Source organism: Telopea speciosissima, chromosome 1 (assembly GCF_018873765.1).
Source record: "Telopea speciosissima isolate NSW1024214 ecotype Mountain lineage chromosome 1, Tspe_v1, whole genome shotgun sequence".
Taxonomy (NCBI): Eukaryota; Viridiplantae; Streptophyta; class Magnoliopsida; order Proteales; family Proteaceae; genus Telopea; species Telopea speciosissima.
The window spans coordinates 51,919,545-51,946,555 of NC_057916.1; the positions used below are offsets into that span (position 1 = coordinate 51,919,545).

The 27,011-nt window shown below is 38.0% G+C and overlaps 1 long non-coding RNA gene and 1 pseudogene across 1 annotated transcript; both read left to right on the forward strand.

Moving 5' to 3' along the window:
* Positions 1-18,757, forward strand: LOC122651015 (annotated as a pseudogene).
* Positions 7,588-7,800, forward strand: LOC122661403. Its single transcript, XR_006332882.1, has 2 exons — positions 7,588-7,668; positions 7,746-7,800. It is a non-coding gene; the product is annotated as an uncharacterized LOC122661403 (long non-coding RNA).
* Positions 18,758-27,011: the final 8,254 nt, after the last annotated feature.

Here is a 27,011-nt window from a genome sequence, read left to right on the forward strand (position 1 = left end):
ATGTTGACAGAATTAAGGAGGAAAATAGGAAAAGAAGGCAAGCCATACTAGAAAAATATAAACAACAGCAACAGCAGTCACAAAAGCAGGTTGTACCTTATGGTCAAGCCTCAACTAAAGGTGTCGTCCACTTCCCTGCTAATTGTGTTTTCTATATTTTGATGTTTCGGAGTTTTATTTATAGTTTATGAGTGCTTTCTTTGTGGCCTTTATTCATTGTTCATACTAAACCATAAATGCTTTGGATCAGAGAATGCTTCTCTCAATGTCGACAAGGCAGCAGAACAGATACTTCCTCCAAAAGCGGTTAATTCTACTTCTGTCGCTTCTAAGGGTAGGGATGATAGTTCCGAGGTTGATGTCCCTGAGCCTAAAATTTTTGTATGGAAATCACCTTCACATATTGGAACTTTGGCACATGAGAGCACTTCTAGTGCTGGGGGCTTAGGGGATGGGACTCCAAAGGTTTGTAGATGACCAATTAACAATTAGATATTTTTTAAATTTCTTGCATACGTGGGTAAGCATGATTTGCATGAATTAACCCCAAGCTTGTCTACCATGGTTCTTTTGATTACTTATGTGACCTTGGAAGGTTTATTTTTTCATTTTTTGAGCCTGGATATAATAATTGCAATTACTTTAAGATGTTAATTTGCACTGCTTCATAGTCCCAGTTTCACCAATTTGTGCTGTGCGAGAGATTAGTAGATATGTTCTTTGATGATATTTTTGGAGAGAGACATGCTGGAGTTCGTAAAACTGTAGATGTCGTTCTATTTCCTCTCCCTTCTAATTGCATTAAGCTCTTGCAGTCTCACATTCAAAGTGTTGGTTTTATTCTTTGTTTGCTGAACATTTAATGTAGATAATAGAAAGCTAAACTAGGTTTCTGGAAAATCGTGTATAATAGAAAACTGATTTGAATAACCAAATTAAGTATATGGTTTGTCCTGCCTGTGGTAGCATGTTTAACTGAGGCCGCTTTGGACTTGCTAATAATCCCATGTTCTCTCCTTTTTCTTGTAATTTGTACATGCAGCACATGAGCAATATGTTATGGGTTTTTTGTGATGGTCTGCAATTGCGGTTAGAGAAATATGTTTTGGCATTCATGGATGCTTTCCATAGCTATGTATTGTAATCCAACGATTGATAGAATATTTCTTTTATATGTTTTTCTCTATTTTTCTTATAAATTTGTTATTTATTGTGACTTTGTGAGATTGAAAAAAGTTTCACTGGTGAACCGTACCTAGAGACTTCTAGGACTTTATCTATAGTTGGTTGAATGTGATCACATCTTCATGAAGATATTGATAGAACACAAAATCCATCAATAAAGAAATATTATTTTTACGTAGCAAGCGAAAGTAAATAGGTAAAGACCTCTTAGGGGAGTTGCCTAGTTTGGAAGTTTTATCATGTTAAAAAATTGAGTGCAACACTGGATTTAGGAGTCAAATACAATAGTTTAACACTTAGACAACCTAACACTTTAATATGAATAACAAATTAAAGTGGATGAAACTTAAATCTGATTCCAAATTAACATCTGAACTATCAAACATTCCGACACTATCACATCGTGCAAATTAAACTTGATGAAACTAAAATTTGATTGCAAATGAACATACTTTGCTAATTTTAAAGGGAATTGCAAACTTATGCTGAACTTCTAAAAAGTTGCTTGGTATTGCAACTTATTTAAATAAAAAAAAAAACTGTGTATTATAGTACGGTGATTTACTGGATGAAAAGTAAACTTAACTTATCTAGTTCAGCTGCCCTATAAGAAAACCTCTTTGACCTAACGTAGTCCATTTGACCTATAGAAAAGCCATGTGTACTGACTTAAAGAAAAAGTAATCAGGAATTTTAGCTGAGTTCTTACAAATGTTAACGTTTACCGGGCTGATTATGAAGGCCTTTATTGTATCAACTGTGAGGAGTATAAGGTGGTACTCGTCTTTGATTTTAGGAAATCTTTGTTGCTTTATCAACTCTTTTACCAATATGTGCCCTGTATGAAGTGTAAAAATTCCTAGGTTGACACATGCAGAAGCTCTGCTAGCTGTGCCCAAGCACATGTAGAGATGAGATTCATCATTCAACTAGCCTGCAAGTCTTTAAAGAACAAAAAATTTGACCCCATAGAATGTATAATGTTGATCACACAATTATTTTTGTATATGTGATAGACACAACTGTCTGTCATAGAATTGATTTCTTTTGAGTACATTTTGTGCCGTATAATGGATGGGGAGGCTATAATCATATTTTCAGTGGAGGATCATTTCCTAGTGGAAGCTAATCAATTATTGGCCCTTTCAACTGCATTTGTACCATATGTATTGATATGCTTTTATGTATAGGCTGTCCTCATTGTCTAACAGTTAACTATTATTTCTATTTGCAAATACTGTTATTTATGTTCTTTTATTTCATTCCTAGACCACAGGGGGGTTGGAAATTGTTTCCACTGTATGTCTTTTCTATTGGCATTGATTGTGTGATTGAATTGAGTATAAAGAATAACCACTTTTGGCATTTGCTAGAATATGACAATACTACCTTTTAAAGACTTAATTCTTCTAAATGTTCCCTTGGATAATTTGATGAAGAGTCATGTTTACATTTTCTAAACACATAATTTCTTGTGTTTTGCTCAGGTTAAAAATGCAAGATGAGAAGGAATTACTTGAAAATAACTGCTGCCCCATGCACCTAAAGCCTTGCATACGAAAGGAGGACAACTTTTTGTTTGAATGAGGTGAGGATGATAAACTTCCCCCTTTGTTTTGACAGAATTGTTCACTTTTCCCTCTCTCTGTGTCTTCAATGAACAGTAACATAAAATATAGATGACGATTTTCTGCAGTTGATTGGGTTAACGTTTTTCCCCATTCTTTTATTGACTAGATTATTCTTTTTTTTTTTTTTTGGGAGGGGGGGGGGGGAGGGGGTCTTTGGGGGCACCCCATTATTTTGGAAGTAATCATAAATACCACAGGAACCTTAGGGAGAGAATTAAGAATATTATTTTACAAGCTGACCTTACAAGGCATACTTTTTTGCTCTAGCTTACTATTTTGAAGCATACTAGCTGATTATTTGGTTTTAAGAAGGTTGTGTGGAGCAGGAAAAATAAGAATGAATCAATTTCTTTTGGGGCCAAAATAAATGTTTCTTCAGAGCATGAAACCTCCATGGGATAGAAGGTTATAGAAAAATATGGAAGGTGGAAAAGTTTAGGCTTTCATTTTTTTTTTTATCATTATTGTATTTGGTGGCAGAAAATGTAATTTTAGTATGTTGGGCTCAATCTTCTTATTTGGCTTTGGATTTTGGGTTTTAAATCTTAGTCCAGTTCTTAGTCTGAGTTTTTCATAATTATTTTTGGAAGAGAGAGAGAGAGAGAAGGAGAAGGAGAAGGAGAAGGATTGGGACACGGAGAGGGAGAGAGATAGGCATAGGAATAGGGAGAGGGCGGGGGAGAGGGGAAGGGAGAGGGAAAGTGTTCGGGATAAAAATAGAGGTAGGGAGACTAAGAGTGGTTGGGTGGGCAAACATCTATATGATGGTCATAATGATGCATATGGTGGTCAAGATAGGTCCAAAGATTCCAGACATTTGAAAGATGAACCGGATTACCACTACAGGAAAGGAAAATAAGATCCAGTAAAGGTGCCTAGCATCAAGGTAGATGATTTGGAAAGGCGTGAAAAGAAACCACTGCAGTATACAATGTCATTTAATCATTGGATGTATCCTAGCTTACTTGAAATTTATCTTTAATGTTGCTCTCTACTTTTAGAGATGAAGAGGTAGAAGAAGATTATGAAGATAGGGTTTAATGACAACTAGCGGAACACGAAGAGGAGGATGTTGATAGAATTAAGGAGGAGAGCAGGAAAAGAAGGCAAGCCATACTAGAAAAATATAAACAATAGCAACAGCAGTCACAAAAGCAGGTTTTATCTCATGGCCAAGCCCCAACAAAAGGTGTCATCCACTTCTATGCTAATTGTGTTTTCTATATTTTGATGTTTCGGAGTTTTCTTTTTAGTTTATGACTGCTTTCGTTGTGGCCTTTATTCATTGTTATACTAAACCATAAATGCTTTGGATCAGAGAATGGTTTTCTCAATGTCGACAAGGCAGCAGAACAGAAAGTTCCTCCAAAAGCTGTTAATTCTACATCTGTCACTTCTGAGGGTAGGAATGATAGTCCTAAGGCTGATGTCCCCAAGCCTACATTTTCTGTATGGAAATCACCTTCACGTAATGGAACTTTGGTAAATGAGAGCACTTCTGGTGCTGGGGGTTTAGGGGATGGGACTCCAAAGGTTTGTAGATGACCAATTAACAATTAGATATTTGTTAAATTTCTTGCATACGTGGGTAAGCATGATCTACATGAATCAACCCCAAGCTTGTCTACCATGGTTCTTTTGATTCCTTATTTGACCTTGGTGGTTTATTTTGTAATTTATTGAGATTGGATATAATAACTGCGATTACTTTAAGATGTTAATTTCCACTGCTTCATTGTTACAATTTCACCAATTTGTGCAGAGTGAGAGATCAACATCCATGTTCTGTGATGATATTTTTGGAGAGAGACCTGTTGGAGTTCGTAAAACTGTAGTATGTCGTTCTATTTCTTCTCCCCACTAATTGCATTAAGCTCTTGCAGTGTCACATTCACAGTGTTGGTTTTATTCTTTGTTTGCTAAACATTAATGTAGATAATAGAAAGCTGAACTAGGTTTCTGCAAAATTGTATATAATAGAAAACTGATTTGAATAACCAAATTAAGTATATGGTTTGTCCTGCCAGAGGTAGCACGTTTAACTGAGGCCACTTTGGACCTGCTGATAATCCCATGTTCTCTCCTTTCTCTTTTAATTTGTACATGCACCACAAGAATAGAATGTTATGCGTTTTTAGTGATGGCCTGCGATTGTGGTTAGAGAAATGTGTTTTGGCATTCATGGATGCTTTCAGTAGTGATGTATTGTAATCTAGCGATTGACAGAATATTTCTTTTATATGCTATCTGTTATTTTTCTTATAAATTTGTTATTTATTGTGACTTTGTGAGATTGAAAAAGGTTTCACTGGTGAATCATATCTAGAGACTTCTAAAACTTTTTCTATAGTTGGTTGATTGTGATTACATCTTCCATGAAGATATTGATGGAACACAAAATCCATCAATAAAGCAATAGTATTTTTTAGTAACTAGCGAAAGAAAATAGGGAAAGACCTCTCAGGGAGTTCCCTAGTTTGGGAGCTTTATCGTGGTAAAAAATTGAGTGCAACTCTTAATTTAGGAGTCAAATACAATAGTTAACACTTAGACAACCCAACACTTTAATAAGAATAACAAATTAGAGTGGATGAAACTTAAATCTGATTCCAAATTAACATCTGAACCATTAAACAATCCGACACTATCACATCGAGCAAATTAAACTTGATGAAACTTTAATTTGATTGCAAATGAACATACTATGCTAATTTTAAAGGGAATTGCATACTTATGCTGAATTTATAAAAAGTTGCGTGGTATTGCAACTTATTTAAATAAAAAGAAGCTGGGTATTATAGTACGGTGATTTTGTATATCAAAAGTAAACTCTATCAGGTATCTAGTTTAGTTGCTCTATAAGAAAACCTCTTTGACCTGACGTAGTCTGTTGGACCTATGGAAAAGTCACGTGTATTGCCTTAAAGAAAAGATGATCAGGAATTTTACCTGAGTTCTTGCAAATGGTAACGTTTACCGGGCTGATTATGAAGGCCTTTATTGTATCAACTGTGAGTAGTATAAGGTGGTACCCGTCTTTGATTTAGGAAATCTTTGATGCTTTATCAATTCTTTTACCAATATGTGCCATGTATAAAGTGTAAAAACTCCTAGGTAGACACATGCAGAGGCTCTGCCAGTTGTGCCCAAGCACATGTAGAGATGAGATTCACCATTCAACCAACCAACAATTCTTTCAAAGACCCTATAGAATGTGTAATGTTGATCACACAATTATTTTTGCAGATATGACAACACAAATGTCTTTCATAGAATTGATTTCTTTTGAGTACAGATTGTGCCATATAGGCTTATGGTCATCATTAAGAATATAATGGATGGGGTGGCTATAATCGTATTTTCGGTGGAGGATCGTTCCCTGGTGGAAGCCAATCAATTATTGGCCCTTTCCCCTGCATTTGTACCATATTTATTGATATACTTTTATGTATAGACTGTTCTCATTGTCTAACTGTTAACTGTTATTTCTATTTGCATATACTGTTATTTATGTTTTTTATTTCAATCCTAGACCTCAGGGAGGTTGAATATTGTGCCCACAGTATGTCTTTTCTGTTGGCATTGATTGTGTGGTTGAATTGTGTATAAAGAATAACCACTTTCGTCATTTGCTGGAATATGACATTACTACCTTTTAAAGACTTAATTCTTCTAAATATTCCCTTGGATAATTTGATGAAGAGTCATGTTCACATTTTCTAAACACAAAATTTCCTGTATTTTGCTTTGGTTAAAAATGCAGGATGAGAAGGAATTACTTGAAAACAACTGTTGCCCCATGCACCTAAAGCCTTGCATACGAAAGGACGAGAACTTCTTCTTTGCCTTATCGAAGTATCAAAAATCCTTGGAGGAGATTCAAAGTCAAAATCCAAACTCCGTGCAACCTTCTTTTCGTTTGAATGAGGTGTGGATGATAAACTTCCTCCCTTGTTTTGACTGAATTGTTCACTTTTCCCTCTATCCGTGTCTTCAATGAACGCTAACATGAAATATAGATAACGGTTTTTAGCAATTGATTGGGTTAACATTTTTCCCCATTCCTTTATTGACTAGATTATTCCTTCTTTTCTTTTTTTTGGGGGGGGGGGGAGGGGGTGTTTGGAGGCACACCATTGTTTTGGAAGTAATCATAAATATCACAGGAATCTTAGAGTGAGAATTAAGAATATTATTTTATAAGCTAACCTTACAAGACATACTTTTTGGGTCTAGCATACTATTTTAAAGCATACTAGGTGATTGTTTTGTTTTAAGAAGGTTGTGTGGAGCAGGAAAAATAAGAATGAATCAATTTCTTTTGAGGCCAAAATAAATGTTTCTTCAGAGCATGAAACATTTATTTAGTTTTTATCATTATTGTATTTGGTGGCAGAAAATATAATTTTAGTATGTCGGGCTCAATCTTCTTGTTTGGCCTTGGATTTTGGATTTTAAATCTTAGTCTAGTTCTTAGTTTGAGTTTTTCATAATTATTTTCAAAAGAGAGGGAGAAAGAGAAAGAGAAGGAGAAGGAGAAGGATTGGTACAGGGACAGGGACAGGGAGAGAGATAGGTACAGGAATAGGGAGGGGGAGGGGGAGGGGGAGGGGGAAAGGGAGAGGGAAAGAGTTCAGGATAAAGATAGAGGTAGGGAGACTGAGAGTGGTTGGGTGGGCAGACATCTATATGATGGTCATAATGATGCATATGGTGGTCGAGATAGTTCGAAAGATTCCAGGCATTTGAAAGATGAACCGGATTACCATTACAGGGAAGGAAAAACAGACCCAATAAAGGTGCCCAACATCATGGATGATGATTTGGAAAGGCATGAAAAGAAACCACTGAGGTACACAATGTCATTTAATCATTGGATGTATCCTAGCTTACTTCAAATTTATCTTTTATGCTGCTCTCTGCTTTTAGAGATGAAGAGGTAGAAGAAGATTATGAAGATAGGGTTTCATTACAACTAGCGGAACAAGAAGAGGAGGATGTTGACGGAATTAAGGAGAAGTGCAGGAAAAGAAGGCAAGCCATACTAGAAAAATATAAACAACAGCAACAGCAGTCACAAAAGCAGGTTGTACCTCTTGGTCAAGCCTCAACTAAAGGTGTTGTCCACTTCCATGCTAATGGTGTTTTCTATATTTTGATGTTTCAGAGTTTTATTTTTAGTTTATTGCTTTCTTTGTGGCCTTTATTCATTGTTCAAACTAAACCATAAATGCTTTGGATCAGAGAATGGTTCTCTCAATGTTGACAAGGCAGCAGAACTGAAAGTTCCTCCAAAAGCGGTTAATTCTACATTTGTTCCTTTTGAACGTAGGAATGATAGTCCCGAGGCTGATGTCCCCGAGCCTAGATTTTCTATATGGAAATCACCTTAACGTAATGGAACTTTGGCAAATGAGAGCACTTTTGGTGCTGGGGGTTTAGGGGATGAGACTCCAAATGTTTGTAGATGACCGATGAACAATTAGATATTTGTTAAATTTCTTGCATACATGGGTAAGCATGATTTGCATGAATCAACCCCAAGCTTGTCTACCATGGTTCTTTTGATTCCTTATGTGACCTTGGTTGTTTATTTTTTAATTTTGGGTAATTTACACATATCACCCCTGAGGTTTAATGAAAGTATAATTTTACCCCCCAGTTTTGGAAAATTCTGCATACCCCCTGAGGTTTACAAACATTAACAAATAAACCCATTCCGTCAGCTCATGGCTAACAGTGTTAAAATCAAGGGGTAAAGTTGCAAAAATACCCCTTCAAGAAAAAAAAAAAAAAAAGAAACCTGCAACTCATCTTCTCCAAATTGATTGGGGAAGATGAGTTGCTGGTATCCCCATCGATTGCTCCATCCATGGCTTCTAATGGAACATCTCCGGTGAGCTTTCGGTGTTAATTTGGATTAACAAAACTAGGGTTTTCTTGGTTTTTAGCATATTTCCAATGATTCAAGCAGATTCCAATCCGGATCTGATTCCTAGGTTTTAAACCTGATGAGATGCAACTGAAGAATTAAAATTTCCAGTTTTCAAAAACAAGAATTATCAAAGCCAAATAATCAAGGCAGATCCTCTTAGATTAGAAAGAGAGCTTTCGATCTGTCAATCTTCTTCTGCAAAGGGGTTTTGAAGAAAACTCTGTTTTTGCCTTTGCAGATGAGAAGCAAGGAAGAGGGGAGAGAGAGAGAGAGAGAGGGGTAGATTTAAACATTAAATAATAGAGAAACTATAAGCAGGGAAAGATGTTGCAGAAGGGAGAGAGATCTTCCCCAAATCTACCTTTTTCCCATCTGCTTCCTCTTCAGCTCTACTGACTGAAGCTTCAATCCTAGCAACGATTTCAAACCTTCTCAACCTCCAATCATGGCTACCAACCCACCTCTGCCTTCCATTCCTGTCAAATCGCTGGCAACTGAATCCATAAGCCACCCAACCCTCTTCTCCTTCCGTTTCTAAAATCCCAAAAATGAGACTAATAATCACCAATTCCCAGCTATAGATTTCATTCATCGGAATCTTTGTAGAAATGGGTTTTGGTTTGGGTTTTGTGAAGGCCCCCTTTGCAGATATTGGATTATATTGGAAACAAAAGGCTAAAAGTTGTAGCTTCTACTTGTAAAGACCTGTGGGAATTGAGGGTGTTTTCATTGAATCCTGAAGGTGGGGACGGGCTGGGACATACACTTGTAAACGAAAAAGGCCTCATTGCCATATCTAAGGTTGCCTGAAGCTTCATTCTTTGCTATATGAATGCAGCCAGCCCTAATTTCAGTCGCGAAGAACTGCCCCAATTTTATCTGCTTCAAATTGTCCATCGTTGTGCCAAACCTACCTGATCCTAAGACTCTGCAGCCGTTGGATGAAGGATTTGGAGCGATTGTTCAGTCATGCAAGGACCTTAGGCGGTTGTCACTTTCTGGTTTCCTTGCGGCTCAAGTTTTTCTTTGTACAGGAATTTATGCTGAACAGTTAGAGATGCCTTCCCTAGCGTATTCAAGACTCAAGGATACCGGCAACTCATCTTCCCCAATTGATTTGGGGAAGATGAGTTGCAGGTTTTTTTTCTCAAAGGGGTATTTTTGTAACTTTACCCCTTGATTTTAACACTGTTAGTCATGATCTGATGGAATGGGTTTATTTGTTAACGTTTGTAAACCTCAGGGGGGTACGTAGAATTTTCCAAAACTGAGGGGTAAAATCATACTTTCGTTAAACCTCTGGGGTGGTATATGTAAATTACCCTTCAATTTTTTGAGCTTGGATATAATAACTATGATTACTTTAAGATGTTAATTTCCACTGCTTCATTGTTACAATTTCACCAATTTTTTCAGAGCGATAGATCAACATGTATGTTCTATGATGATATTTTCGGAGAGAGACCTATTGGAGTTCGTAAAACTGTAAATGTGGTTCTGTTTCTTCTACCCTCTAATTGCATTAAGCTCTTGTAGTCTCACATTCAAAGTGTTGGTTTTATTCTTTGTTTGCTGAACATTTAATGTAGATAATAGAAAGCTGAACTAGGTTTCTGGAAAATTGTGTATAATAGAAAACTGATTTGAATAACCAAATTAAGTATATGGTTTGTCCTGCCTGAGGTAGCATGTTTAACTGAGGCCACTTTGGACTTGCTGATAATCCCATGTTTTGTCCTTTATCTTGTAATTTGTACATGCACCACATGAGCAGTATGTTATGGGTTTTTAGTGATAACCCGTGATTGCAGTTAGAGAAATGTGTTTTGGCATTCATGGATGCTTTCCATAGCGATGTATTGTAATCCGTGATTGACTGAATATTTATTTTTATATGTTATCCTCTATTTTTCTTATAAATTTGTTATTTATTGTGACTTTGTGAGATTGAAAAAGGTTTCACTGGTGAACCATATGTAGAGACATCTAGGACTTTATCTATAGTTGGTTGAATGTGATCACATCTTCATGAAGATATAGATAGAACACAAAATCCATCAATAAAGCAATAGTATTTTTAGTAACCAGAGAAAGAAAATAGGTACAAACCTCTTAGGGAGTTGCCTAGTTTGGGAATTTTATCGTGTCAAAAAATTGAGTGCAACTCTGTATTTAGGAGTCAAATACAACAGTTAACACTTAGACATCCCAACACTTTAATATGAATAACAAATTAAAGTGGATAAAACTTAAATCTGATTCCAAATTAACATCTGAACCATTAAACAATCCGACGCTATCATATCGAGCAAATTAAACTTGATGAAACTTTAATTTGATTGCAAATGAACATACTATGCTAATTTTAAAGGGAATTGCATACTTATGCTGAACTTCTAAAAGTTGCTCGGTATTGCAACTTATTTAAATAAAAAAAAGCTGGGTATTATAGTACGGTGATTTTGTAGATCAAAAGTAAACTCTATCAGGTATCTAGTTCATTTGCCCTATAAGAAAACCTCTTTGACCTGAAGTAGTCTGTTGAACCTACGGAAAAGTCATGTGTATTGTGTTAAAGAAAAAATGATCAGGAATATTACCTGAGTTCTTGCAAATGGTAATGTTATTGGACTGATTATGAAGGCCTTTATTGTATCAACTGTGAGTAGTATAAGGTGGTACCCGTCTTTGATTTTAGGAAATCTTTGATGCTATATCAACTCGTTCCCTGGTGGAAGCCAATCAATTATTGGCCCTTTCCCCTGCATTTGTACCATATGTATTGATATGCTTTTATGTATAGACTATTCTCATTGTCTAACTGTTAACTGTTATTTCTATTTGCATATATTGTTATTATGTTCTTTTATTTCATTCCTAGACCTCAGGGAGGTTGAATATTGTACCCACAGTACGCCTTTTCTGTTGGCATTGATTGTGTGATTGAATTGAGTATAAAGAATAACCACTTTCGTCATTTGCTAGAATATGACCTTACTACCTTTTAAAGACTTAATTCTTCTAAATATTCCCTTGGATAATTTGATGAAGAGTCATGTTTACATTTTCTAAACACAAGATTTCCTGTATTTTGCTCTGGTTAAAAACGCAGGATGAGAAGGAATTACTTGAAAACAACTGTTGCCTCATGCACCTAAAGCCTTGCATACGAAAGGAGGACAACTTCTTCTTTGCCTTATCGAAGTATCAAAAATCCTTAGACGAGATTATAAGTCAAAATCCAAACTCCGTGCAGTGTTCTTTTTGTTTGAATGAGGTGTGGATGATAAACTTCCCCCTTTGATTTGGCTGAATTGCTCACTTTTCCCTCTCTCTGTGTCTTCAATGAACACTAACATGAAATATAGATAACGGTTTTCAGCAATTGATTGGGTTAACAATTTTCGCCATTCCTTTATTGACTAGATTATTCTTTCTTCTTTTTTTTTTTGGGGGGGGGGGGGGGGGGGGGGGGTGTTTGGGGGCACACCATTGTTTTGGAAGTAATCATAAATATCACAAGAATCGTAGAGAGAGAATTAAGAATATTATTTTATAAGCTGACCTTACAAGGCATAGTTTTTGACTCTAGCATACTATTTTAAAGCATACTAGGTGATTGTTTTGTTTTAAGAAGGTTGTGTGGAGCAGGAAAAATAAGAATGAATCAATTTCTTTTGAGGCCAAAATAAATGTTTCTTTAGAGAATGAAACCTCCATAGGACAAAGGGTTATAGAAAAATATGGAAGGTGGATAAGTTTAGGTTTTCATTTATTTATTCTTTATCATTATTGTATTTGGTGGCAGAAACTGTAATTTTAGTTTATCGGGCTCAATCTTCTTGTTTGGCTTTGGATTTTGGGTTTTAAATCTTAGTCCAGTTCTTAGTCTGAGTTTTTCATAATTATTTTTAGAAGAGAGGGAGAAAGAGAAGGTGAAGGAGAAGGAGAAGGATTGGAATAGGGACAGGGACAGGGAAAGAGATAGGTACAGGAATAGGGAGGGGGAGGGGGAGAGGGAAAGTGTTCGGGATAAAGATAGAGGTAGGGAGATTGAGAGTGGTTGGGTGGGCAGACATCTATATGATGGCCATAATGATGCATATGGTGGTCGAGATAGTTCGAAAGATTCATTTGAAAGATGAACCTGATTACCACTACAGGAAAGGAAAAAAAGAACCAGTAAAGGTTCCTAGCATCATGGATGATGATCTGGAAAGGCGTGAAAAGAAATCTCTGAGTTATACAATGTCATTTAATCATTGGATGTATCCTAGCTTGCTTCAAATTTATTTTATATGCTGCTCTTTGCTTTTAGAGATGAAGAGGTAGAAGAAGATTATGAAGATAGGGTTTCATTACAACTAGCGGAACAAGAAGAGGAGGATGTTGATAGAATTAAGGAGGAGAGCAGGAAAAGAAGGCAAGCCATACTAGAAAAATATAAACAACAGCAACAGCAGTCACAAAAGCAGGTTGTAGCTCATGGTCAAGCCTCAACTAAAGGTGTCGTCCACTTCCATGCTAATTGTGTTTTCTATATTTTGATGTTTCAGAGTTTTATTTATAGTTTATGACTGCTTTCGTTGTGGCCTTTATTCATTGTTCATACTAAGCCATAAATGCTTTGGATCAGAGAATGGTTCTCTCAATGTCGACATGGTAGTAGAAGGGATACTTCCTCCAAAAACAGTTAGTTCTACATCTAGCGCTTTTGAGGGTAGGAAAGGTAGTCCCGAGGCTGATGTCCCCGAGCCTACATTTTTTGTATGGAAATCACCTTCACGTAATGGAACTTTGGCACATGAGAGCAATTCTAGTACTGGGGGCTTAGGGGATGGGACTCCAAAGGTTTGTAGATGACCAATTAACAATTAGATATTTTTTAAATTTCTTGTATACGTGGGTAAGCATGATTTGCATGAATCAACCCCAAGCTTGTCTACCATGGTTCTTTTGATTACTTATGTGACCTTGGATGGTTTAATTTTTAACTTTTTGAGCCTAGAAATAATGACTGTGATTACTTTAAGATGTTAATTTCCACTGCTTCATAGTCACAGTTTCATCAATTTGTGTAGATTGAGAGATTAGCAGATATGTTCTGTGTTGATATTTTAGAAGAGAGACCTGCTGGAGTTCATAAAACTATAGATGTCGTTCTATTTCCTCTCCCCTCTAATTGCATGAAGCTCTTGCATTCTCACATTCATAGTGTTGGTTTTCTTCTTTGTTTGTTGAACATTTAATGTAGATAATAGAAAGCTGAACTAGGTTTCTGGAAAATCTTGTATAACAGAAAATTGATTTGAATAACCAAATGAAGTATATGGTTTGTCCTGCCTGAAATAGCATGTTCAACTGAGGCCACTTTGGACCTGCTGATAATCCCATGTTCTCTCCTTTTTTTTTTTTTTTTTGTAATTTGTACATGCACCACATGAGTAGTATGTTATGGGTCTTTAATGATGGCCTGCGATTGCGGTTAGAGAAATGTGTTTTGGCGTTCATGGATGCTTTTCATAGCGATGTATTGTAATCCAGCAATTGACTAAATATTTCTTTTATATGTTATCCTCTATTTTTCTTATAAATTTGTTATTTATTGTGACTTTGTGAGATTGAAAAAGATTTCACTGGTGAACCATATCTAGAGACTTCTACGACTTTATCTATAGTTGGTTGAATGTGATCACATCTTCATGAAGATATTGATAGAACACAAAATCCATCAATAAAGCAATAGTATTTTTTAGTAACTAGCGAAAGAAAATAGGTACAGACCTCTTAGGGAGTTCCCTAGTTTGGGAGTTTTATCGTGTTAAAAAATTGAATGCAACTGTGGATTTAGGAGTCAAATACAATAGTTAACACTTAGACAATCCGACACTTTAATATGAATAACAAATTAAAGTGGATGAAACTTAAATCTGATTCCAAATTAACATCTAAACCACTAAACAATCCGACACTATCACATCAAGCAAATTAAACTTGATGAAACTTAAATTTGATTGCAAATGAACATACTATGCTAATTTTAAAGGGAATTGCATACTTATGCTGAACTTCTAAAAAGTTGCTTGGTATTGCAACTTATTTAAATAAAAAAAACCTGGGTATTATAGTACAGTGATTTTGTAGATCAAAAGTAAACTCTATCAGGTATCTAGTTTAGTTGCCTATAAGAAAACCTCTTTGACCTGACGTAGTCTGTTTGACCTATGGAAAAGCCATGTTTACTGAGTTAAAGAAAAAATGTTCTGGAATGTTCGGAAATTGACCACTCTGCCCTTTTTTTCCCTCTTGACTCATGCAAATTTACATATTCTGATCCTTACAAGGGTGTGGGTTGGTGAAGCTGCAATGATTTACTGAACAGAAAATGGAATATTTAGGACTGAGATGTCTATGGAATTGCTATTCCTTTGTTGTTTTATCTTTCTTATTTTAATTTTTTAGTGTTATTCTGCTTTGCTCTTGTTGGCCCTTATAAAATTTCTTGTTATTTATCCCTGGGTGGGTTGTCATTTTTTTTTAGTATTTGCTATAAGTGCATAATAATGTGGTAGTGGAGTTATTTTACTCCCACTTGAATTATACTACATTTATCAGATACAGTGGTTGCTCTCTCTCTCTCTCTCTCTCTTCCCCTACCCCAACCAAATGACTTCTATTCTTCCCTGATTTTGTATTGAACAGTTATCCTCAAGCTTAGTAATTTTTGCAGGGAAAAGGAGATGGTTTGCATCATAAAAGAAGTGGTCTTCCTGACAACTGGGACGATGCAGAGGGTTATGACTGTAAGTCCTTCATCAAACCTTTCTTTGTTTTCTTTTGTCATATGCAAGCAAAAGAACTATTATGTCTCTTTGGTATCAACTGGATTTTGGGGTTGACCTATCTTTTGCAGGAATTGTACTTTGTTATTTTCTCTTCATGGTATTCACATATTCTGTGCAAGCTATCGATTTGGAGAAATACTTGACAGTAGGTATGAAATTACTGCAGCCCATGGGAAAGGTGTTTTTTCGACAATAGTTCGTGCAAAGGACCTCAATGCTGGGAAGGGTGATCCTAAAGAGGTGGCTATAAAAATCATACGCAATAATGACACTATGTGAGTTGATGTTACCCTTTTTGCCCTCAGATTGCTTTAGTTCTAGATAAATATTGATTTTAACTGGATAGTGCAAGTTACTGTTGACTGTATTTCAATGCACAGGTACAAGGCAGGTTTAGAAGAGCTGATAATATTGAAGAAATTAGCTGGTGCAGATCCTGAGAATAGACGCCATTGTGTTCGATTTTTCTCAAGTTTCAAGTACTGAAATCATCTTTGTTTGGTTTTTGAATCACTTCATATGAATCTTCGTGAGGTACTAAAGAAGTTTGGTCTAATATTGGCCTTAATCTGGGAACTGTAAGAGAATATGCCAAACAGCTTTTTATTGCATTAAAGCATTTGAGGAACTGTGGAGTCCTGCATTGTGACATAAAGCTAGATAATATGCTGGTGAGTTTAAATTATTCTTCCATTATTGGGGTGGTTTCTTTTATGACTTTCTAACATAGGTATGTTGTCCCATTCAGGTAAATGAGAACAAAAATACGTTGAAGCTTTGTGATTTTGGTAATGCCATCTTTGCCGGAAAAAATGAGATCACGCCATATCTTGTGAGCCGATTTTACCGAGCTTCTGAAATAAGTAAGTTCTTTGTTTCATATCCCTTGATTTTGCAATTTTTTTTTTTTTTGGGGGGGTGGTGGTGTTATGTGTTTGTTGAGATATTGTTTTTTTTTATTGGTTTCTGTCAGTAAAATATGTAAATTTTCTTTTCTTGCTGCAGTTCTTGGCTTGCCATATGATCATCGCATGAATATATGGTCTGTTGGTTGTTGTTTATATGAGCTTTATTTGGGGAAAGTCCTTTTTCCAGGCCCATCAAACAATGACATGTTGAGTCTCCACATGGAGTTGAGGGATCTTTTCCAAAGAAGATGCTCCGCAAGGTTGAAATTTGATTTTTGTTTTCTTCAGATTCCCTGCAACCCTCACGAGGGGTGTTTAAACCCTTTATTTTTTGCAGCTTTGTTTCCATGGTCATCAATATCTTTAGCTTATTATTTTACGTTATTGAATGGAAATACTATGTTATGACTCTTATTTTTATTGCTTGTGCTGATTTCAACATCTCTTGCTTTTGTTGGATTTTGAGTTTTCAAAAAGTAGTTTCAAAGCTTTCCTTTTTTGAAATGTTCTTTTTGAAATATGAGTTTCAAATATGAAAAACCCTTTCCCTCCACTTTGTTTTGATTTTGTTGGAAACACTTGTATGTGTGTGTGCATGGTGGTTTGAACCAAGGACCTCTTGTGTAAACTTGTAAGGAAACTTGGAAAGACTTGAGTACTACCTTTTCAAGTTTAGTCCCACATTGCTTATGGATAAGTGGTATGGTGAGCTAATAAGAGTTCATGTAGCTTACAAGGGACATAGGGTTTTAAGGGAAGTCTCCCTTGTCCCATGTGTGAGGTTGGGATCCAGGGTGCTTTTCACACACGAGCATGCCTAGCCAAGCCGAGCCTGGCCGGGCCGTAGCTGAGGTGGAGATCGAGGCAGGCCGAGGCGGGTGTGGATTCATATGATGTATTCTTTTTGGTAAAATACATGCACCCACATACATGCACATGCACCCTTGTCCGAAATGGCATCATGCACATGCATTGTAGTACGTATAGGCACATGCATATACATGCACCTATACATAGGGACTTGGTATGTGCACATACCTATACGTAGAGGGGTCTGTATATGGGGGTGTACATGTCTGTACATATACAAGTGTGTAGAGACACATCCCATACATACAGGTACTGGTGGGCCTATAAATACAAATGGGCTTTGGGCTTCAAAAGGCACAATTCGTGCAAGTGTTTCCTGTGCTCTTCAAACAGTGTGCTCTCTGCATTCTGTTTGTTTCTTTTCTTCTTCTTCTTCCTTTCTGATTACTGAGTAATTACCTTCGGGTACTCCGTATTGTAAACACTTTTGGGTGCTGCCAATTGTGATTGAAGTGGTTTTATCTTGGAGGTAGAACGCCAAGGTCAACCCGGATTTGCACATATAGGGGGGCATTCAACATTTTAAGAAAAGCACTCTTTGTACGACTCCAATTGTGTTGTTGTTTGCCGCTTTGGAAGAAACAAGAAGGCAGTCATCGTGGTACTGTAAGTTGTTTTATTTCTGTATTTATTTTGATATTTCATTCGGGTATATATATACATATATATATATATATATATATATATATATATATATATATATATATATATATATATATATATATTTATATACAAGTAGATTCTGTCAAGTCTTATACCGATTGCCTAGAATCCTATTTCTAATAGCTTTTTCTACAGGGTGGATTTTCCAATCAACATTTTGACCAGGATTTGGATTTTCATGCTACTGAAGAAGATCCTGTTACAAAGAAGGTGAGAAGTTACTTGTCAATGAAATCTGTAGTGATTATGTTTCAGTGACTATTTCTATTGTTTTTCCTACTACTGCAACCATCCTATTCCTCCCCCCCAAAACCAAAAAAAATAAATAAAATGGGAAGCATCATTGCCCTCAATTTAATTTAGCCTTGTAAACTATGTCTGCAGACTGTGAAGATGCTACTTCTCAATATTAAGCAAAAAGACATTGGTTCCTTAATTACAAGCTCCCCTGGTGAGGATCCGAAGATGTTGGTGAATTTCAAAGATCTTCTAGAAAAAATATTTGTCTTAGATCTAGAGAAGAGAATGACAGTATCTCAAGCATTGAGGCATTCATTCATCACAGGCAAGTGACCAAAGATGCTGATTTTATGACCCCAGAAATGCTGTTGAGCTAGATGCATGTACATTATGATCTCAATTTATTTTTATCTCTCTAATCATTGGGCATTTCTCTGTCTTTATCTCTCTGTGATTGCCTAAGAGGATCAACACAGTGTTACTGGCATGGATCAAATGCGAAGAAGATGATGTTTGGTCTGAAGACCTTCCTTCATGGCAGTTCTTTCAGTGGGATGGGTTCTGTTTCTATTGTAAGACAATTCGCCAAAGGCGTTTACATCTCTTGTAATCATTCTTAATGATGGGCTTTGAGAAGATTTATCATATTTTTCCCCCCTTGAAATTTTTGTTTAAAGTTTGAAAACAGTGTTTAGGTAAGTTTTCTTGGTTACTTTGTCTTTTTTCGAATTCTTTTATTCTCTTTTGCTTAGGTTAGGGTTTTTTTTGTAAATTTTCTATCCCTAACTATGGTATTTCCTTTCCTTTTCGTAGAAAGTGTCTACAAGCCATCGCACCGCTAGGAAATCGGTAGCCCAGAAGCAGCTACGGGTTGAGCTAGAGAACTCTTCGGCATCCTCGGTACCTCCTTCATTATCCACAGACAATTCTTCTTCGGAGGAACCTACTTTCGATCACTTCTTCTTCTCTAGGTACGAATATGCCAAGGAGTGGAAAAACTTTAAATTTGTAAAGATAGTGAACGGACGAGTGGTACGGATAGAAGACTTCCACCAATACAACCTTTATGCCCGGTTCAATGCCCTAGGTTGGGCATCGATGTTGTCTCCTACCGAGCCTTGTTATCCCAACTTGGTTCGGTACTTTTACTGTAACCTGGGGTCTTCTAGTGCCCAGGAGTTTGGAGTGGAGAGTAGGTTGGCAGAGATTTTGGGCTTACCAGACACAAGAGAGAGGGTTTACTATCAGCCTCGTATGGGCATATCAGATATGTTCTCTTTGGAGACCAGGAGGATGGTCTTCAAAGCATTGACAGGTTCTCCGGACACGCCTAAGTCTGAGACCTCTTACAGGCCAAGTGCTAGGGTGATTAGTAGGTGTGTAACCTACAATATTTATCCTAAAGGCGGGAATAAGGGCAGTATATCTATGATGAGGGCATATATTACCTACTGTCTTCTAGGAGCTGGGAATGGGGGTCCAGTCATCAACCTTGCCTATTTATTACTTCAGGTGATGCTCTACCACGCCCGGAACCCAGCTGATGGGAACCTTCCCTATGGGAAGTTCCTCACTTTGGTCTTTCAGTATTTTAGGGTTCCATTGGAGGGTGACTATGTTGATAATACCAGGTCCAAGTCCATAGACAAGACTTCCATTCTAAAGATGAAGGTGCCTGGGGAGGATCCACCAGAGGATGAGGGGCAGTTGGGGATGTAGTAGGGAGAGGTGCATGGAGTGGAGCATGGTGATGATGTGCACGATGAGGAGGTGTAGGAGATGGAGCAGGGAGACATTATGGTAGCTACCCAAGGCATACATGTAGAGGAGCAGGGTATAGGTCCAGCCGACTTTGAGGGTTTTGACACTCAGTTTACTGACTTACCTGCATATGAGACGACCGGTGCCACTAGCTCTCAGGTTTCAGGACCTTTTGATTGGGCACAGATGATGACACACCTTCAGAGCCTTAGCAATCAGCTTTCAGATTTGGAGACCAGGATGGACCAAGGCTTTGCTTCCTTGGGGAGCAGAGTAGGATCTGTTGAGCAACGGTTAGATTTCTGGGACAGATTTTACAGGGTTGATTCACGTCAGTCTCAGCCTCCTCCAGATGACGTACCTCCTACTGAGTAGCTCCAGTGCAGCTCCGGACATTTATACTTCGTGGTTATGATTACTTTTTATTTTCTATGCTTGGCTTATGTACTTTTTTTTTCCTTTAGGATGTTTCAATTTTTTTTTATTTATCGGCTATGTAATTGTTAAACTTTCAGTTTAGCAATGAAACTTATGTAGTGGCTTGGCCACAGTTATCTTCTATTTAATGGAAATTGTGCACCTTTTATTTAATTACAACTACCTCCCTTATAGCTTTTATTTATTACATATTTTATTGTTTAAAGCTTATTAGTCCTAGTCTATACTCCATGAATGTAAGAAGAGCCTCACGCTCTGATACCAAGCTCTGTCACACCCCAAACCACCCCCTAGGAGAATTGGGTAGGTGATCCGAATTGCATAACGACAATCCGCCAAATCCCACGGATCTAGAAGCAGTGCTTACATTCACAGAACCACATTCATCTCATTACCATAAGTAAGATCAAAGTGCTGCAGAACTGCAATTCAATAATAAAAGGAAGCATAGCGATACGGGGAAATGGTGATAATATATACATAAGATAGTTTGTACATTTCCCTCCACCCACAAACAAAGAAACCAAACTGATAAGTATAGAACTACATATATAGACATATACAGGGTGAGCATAATCAACCCCAAAAAAAAAAAAGTAAAAAGAAACTACAACTGATCCACAGTCAGAACGGGGAAAACTCCTAGCAAAACAAAAAGGAGTTCCCACAACAAAACATCAGAAGCACTCCTCAACGATCTTCATCAATGACCACCGAGAAAGTATGCATGATCGGTATGACCTCCGTCGGGATCCACACCATCATCATCGTAACAACCAGGATTCTCCTCCTTGAGATAAGCCTCCATGCCACACTGGCATCGATCTGCAAAATCATCTAAGAAAAACATTGTACAATAGAGTGTGAGCCCCACTAAGCTCGTGAGCAAATAACATCAATCATACATGCATATGCAATCACAATTCACAGTTCATATGATCCTACATGATGTGCAAGTCCAAATTATTTATTAGCCAACTAACAATACAACTATGTCAAGTTAGTGCTACTACAATCCCTAATACATGTATCTCTGGTGGGGGCTTCTAACCCCTTCCCACGATACACCCATTGAGTTATCGGAGAGGACCAGTCAGCTCCCGCATCAGTCACCAAGGTCAGCCCGACCAACCCTCTATGATTAACCCATGGGACAATCCATTTCTTTTCTCTTTTCTTTTCTTTTCTGGCTTATAGCCCATATGCACCATTCCAATGTTCTATTCATTCACTTTCTCTTTTCTCATTTTCTGATGGTCACCCCCATAGGCATCCAACACCTTAATCCCTATTGGCAAGGGTGCGTAGCACGGGTGATGAAACTCTAGCCCCATGTCTATATGGCATCGCATGAGTCAGGTGGTGTCAACCGCATCCCATACTACAGGCTACCACGGGCCTCACTTCCAAGTCGACTACGACATCTAGCCTAACAATCACAATCATCATATAAGAATTCACAGTGTTGATCAACAGACAGTCATTATGCAGTGATTTGAGTAATTTGAACAGAAGTAAATAACACAGCATATATAATTGAGTTCTTATTAGCCGGCATAGCATCACAGTTACACTTGCACATATGATAGTATTATTCACTCACCTGAGTTTGGTTCTAGATACTCGGTTGCAAACTCAGTTCCAACAGTAGTCTGATTGTTGTCCTCAAGCGCGGGATCAATTCCTAGATGTAAATCAAAAGTTGTTATATTAGGGTTTCAGTCAATCACTGGTACTCCTAGGGTTAACCTAATCTTACTAGGTTGACCCAGTACTTGGTTGGTACTCATTTGGTATCACAGGGATCGCACTGGGCCTTAGGCTCATGTCCCGGTGCATCAACTAGCGTCAGTGGCACAAAGGGTAAAATAGTCATTTTAATGGTTGTGCTGTCCACAGCTTGTCTTTGTTGTAGAACCAAGCACAGCAAGGTTTCTTTCACTTACGGGACCCACTTTGGGTTCCAAAGCATTCTCTAATTAAGGACAGATGTGGGGAAGAACTTTTTGGTCATTTCCCAACCTCCCACAATGTCACATGGCCAATGGGTGAGGTTCCCATAGCCAGATCAGCATTCCAGCAATTTTCCATTCACTGGGCGATGGCTCTGGGCGATGCAGAGGCTGCAAATCAATGTTGGGCTGAGTTCCCAAGGCTGGGCTTTTCAGGTCATGCCCAATCTTATTCCCCTGCATGTTTGGGGGATCAGGCAGCCCCTGGGATGGCCTACCTATGGGTCCAAATGGATCATCCATCAGGTCCACCATCAGGCTGCCAAAGGCTGCCCAGACAGCCTAGTGAATAGTATCACAGGGTTTTCTCTAAGCTTGGAATTCGATTCCAGCCACATGTAGGGCTGGAAATGGGTGTAAAACAGTGGTTTAAGGCTACAACCACCTAGGGTTTGGTCTGTGCAACCATGGCTTACTCTCAGGGTTCCATTCAGTCCAACAAGAGCAAGGCTGGGCAGTACAGCTATGCACAGCAAGCTTCGGCTCACAAGAACAGCATAATAGAACAATGAAATTCAATAAAAATTCTAGATCTTCCATGCACAAGGTCTGCATGGCAGATCTGGAGGTGCTCTGGGCAAGTTCTAGCTGTTTTGGGCTGCCTAGAGAGCAAGAACACAGTAAGAACAAGGAAGAAATAAAGAACAGCAGGTCTGAGCATGGTTGTATACCTGCACAAGGCTAGGAGAACTCGGTTCCAGGCTGGGTGCAGGGCTGCAGCAGGTTCCCCCCTCTTCTTCTTCCTTCTTCCTTCTCCTTCTTCTTCTTTTTTTTGTCTCCTTTTCCCTCTCTTTCTCTCCTCTCGATTTCAGTGGGAAATAAGAGCTCTAAATGAGCTCAGACCTGCCTATTTATAGGCCCAACCCCAACTAAGGCTTGTTTGGCCATTAAGTCCCTTTTTTAAAATCAGTTTTTGAACTGATACAGACTGATTCTGGGCACACTGGTGGGGTCCATAGTGAACTGAGGGTATGAGGTGGTCCCTCAGACTTCCCTCTATCAATGGAGGGTACCCATGTTTTTATTAGGTGGTCCCCATAAATAAAATCCATTAAAATATTCAAAATCAGTCACTGGGCCTTGCTGCATCACCCAGTGCCATCGCCCAGAGAATTCCAGCAAGCTAAAATTCAATGGGGATTGCACAGGGGTTTGACTCTTGGTCAGGGCTTTGTCCCCACATGCCACATAGGGGATTTTACACACTTCCTCAAAGGTGGGTCCCATTGTTTGGGGAGGAGAGAGATTACCTGGGATCCAAACCATATATCAAGCTGTGAGCTGCACAGTTGTAGGGGTCTGCTATCCATCTTCTAACAGGTATATAGGGAAACTTGTTCAAAGTATTCTCATTGATCTCATTGAGTGGAGTGATGCTCCATAGTGATCCTGGTTGCCTGGCCAGGGGTTCCTGGCCTTCAATAAAAAGTCCAACCAATCAGGAGCAGGGTTTGATATGCATAGCTCTTTTCAATGACAGCCTAGAGTGGTCAATGAGATGGCTGATGAGTTGAAAAAGCAAGGCGTTTTACTTTTGAGATTCTGTTATAGGAATAGCATTCCATTATGAGGTGTGGGCTTTTATGGGGGGTGGGGGTGTAGTCCTTTATTGTTGTATATTATCTGTGCTCTTGCCTCCTTGGAGGCCTGTTACCATATTATCTTTCTTTTAATAAAATTTATGATAATTAAAAAAAATATATTGTTAGTGTTACCAATTAAAGTGTTCCATATGTTTCAGATATTCTTTTTTCCCTTCAAATTATATCCCTCCTAGATATCTTCTGAACTTTTGACTCATGAGGAGGTTTGATTTATCTGTTGCTTGATATATTTTCAAGGCTTGTGTGGGTATCCCTTATTCATGTACACCATACTTTTGCAACATCAGGTTCTGATGGTGCTTTCAATTTTTGGGACAAGGACAGTAACAGAGACTTAAGGTTTGGTTACCTTCTTTCTGTTTTATTCTTATATAACCCCAATGGTTGTTATTGGTTTCATTGAATGGCAATTATTTTTATATGATATTTCACTACTAATTACCAGCCTGTTTGTCGAGGATAAGCAAATTCATAATGAGAAGATGATGTAGAGAAGATTCATTAAAATCTGTGGAATATGAGTTGGAACCTATGAAAAATGCTCACGTTGGATAATTCTCCTGGTGCATGGTCTGAAACCCAACCCTAAATTGAGCTTAGGGCAGAATTTACAAAGGCTAAAAGTACAGAATAGGCTAGTTAGGAAACAAGAAACACTGACTACAAGAACTGGGTAGGCCCCCAAAACAACATGTATGATTAGAAGCTTAAAACAGAAATGAAGGAAATCGAAAACTCATTAACAGAATGGAGGATATTTTTTTACTTAAAACTACAGAGCTGTTGAGCCTGAAACTTGGGTTGAGTAGCCCTTTAGATCAAACCTATCAGTGGTTAAACCAGGATGGATATCTCTGGCTAATAATAGTAGGGTGTGATCGGGGCTGATATGGGAACTAACAGAAACAAAGCAGGGGAGTGGAAAGTGGTAACAGCAGGTGTTAAAGTAGTGTTAGAAGATCAGAATCAATTGAGAATGACGGTGTTTGCCCTCATTATTTTTTGTGAAACTGCATTACATCTGATCTATGGTTTGGTGGTTCTGGAGGCTTTTGCACGGGCGACGAGAGGTTGCAGTGTTGCAGTTAATGTTCAAATTGGTTAGTAGTTGCATCTGATTTTAATTTTCTTTTCTTTAACATGATCCATGAGTTTTAACTTTTTCTTCTTTTTCTTGATAAGAAACATAGTGTTGGACAAGTGTGTGTCCATCAAACCCGGTTCGGTCCGGTTCAACCCTGTTCACCTTTGTATTGAACATCTATACATTTTAGTTTAATATTGTCACATGCAATATAAAATTTTTGAGCATTATGTGTCCGTAAGTTATACTTAAAATGGTAGTCACGGCTAGGGTTTGGGCTGGGCACCCTTATTATATGGTCGTCGCATTGGGTATGCCTAGACATGTGATGTCAGGGTACGAATGCGAGTGCTCACATGTTTGAAGTGTGCATTGGCGAAGAATCTACTTTGTCGATTCCCTCATGTATTACTGCTAGATGTAGGAAGGGATAGACATGTATCACCAACACCCTGTACCTAAGGGAACCCTGTCACTACAAAGTGTGATCGCATTCTTTGGTTCATCAATGACTGAGACTCAAGCAAGTCAAAGCCGGTGTTCTAGGAATGCGTGAATGCTTTGTGAGTGAAGGAGTTATCCAACAAGGTCACCACTACCCGATTGGAGAACACCAAGATAGAGACTGTCTGTGCATGGTCGGATCAGAATCTGGATCCAGTACCGTTTTGAAAATGGTTTTGAAAAATTTATTTTACATAAAATGATACATTATTTATAGTTATTTCAAATAAACTGTTTTATCAAGTTTTGCGGGACCCGATCGGATGCACAGACGCTCTTATATGGATATGTACTATGGATTGGGGTTTGGCAGTACATGTGTACATGCCCTAGATTCCATAATGATGGTGTTGATTAGTGGGGGGGTTGTATATGATAAATTGTTATCATTTAGGGAGTTATTTGGAATTTACTAATTTAATTGGCTCTTTATTTAATTAATGGATTTGGTGCTAATTGTAATTATCCATTAATAATTAAATAAAGAATCTAATTAATACTTTCCCTATTAGATTCTGCTTCTTCACCTGTGTAGCACTTTGAGTTTAAACAGAACTGCCAGACTGAGAGAGAGAGAGTCAGACTCTCACTAGGGCTCTATTAAATCTATCTAGGATTTAATTAAACCCTATTATTTTAAATAGGGGACCATAAAACGCAGAAGGGGGCAGCTCTCCATGTTTTTGGAGCAGACACTCTCTCTCCTACATTTTTGGTTTCTCTCTCTCCCTCTTGTGATCTCTCTTCTTCTTCTTGCTTCTCTCACCTGTGTTTGAGAGTTAGGGTTTGTGAAATCCTAGATCTGTGCTAAGGAGTTTGAGGGCATCTGGGGCTGGCATGTAGAACCTTGGTAGCACCATTGGAGGTTCAGATCTGTTTGCTTGGAGCGCTCGCTGGAGGAAGAACCACTGTCTATTGGAGGAGCAACACTTGAGGCTCACCAGGTTAGCAGTTCTTTATTAATTCCTTCTGTTCATTGATTATTAATATTTATGGGATGGGAAAGAAACTCGAATCGATTTATTGCCGCTGCGCATTCGAGTATGGGATGGATCCCTCTTGCCATGTGATGACTAGAGATGTATTTTCTCTGTCCCTAATGTGTTCTATAATTGCGTGGGACACATGAGGGAAGGAGAAACTCTATTAGGGATGCACCAGGGTTCCCATGGGAGACCATGGGAAACCCTAAAATTAAAATGGGGCCCACATGGAACACCATGGGATAACCCAGGGTGTGCAATACCCTAATTTTCATTTAATTGGTTTCCCTAGGGAATCATGTTTTTATCCCTGGACCGTTGTTTAACCAACAGTGTGGTATCAGAGCC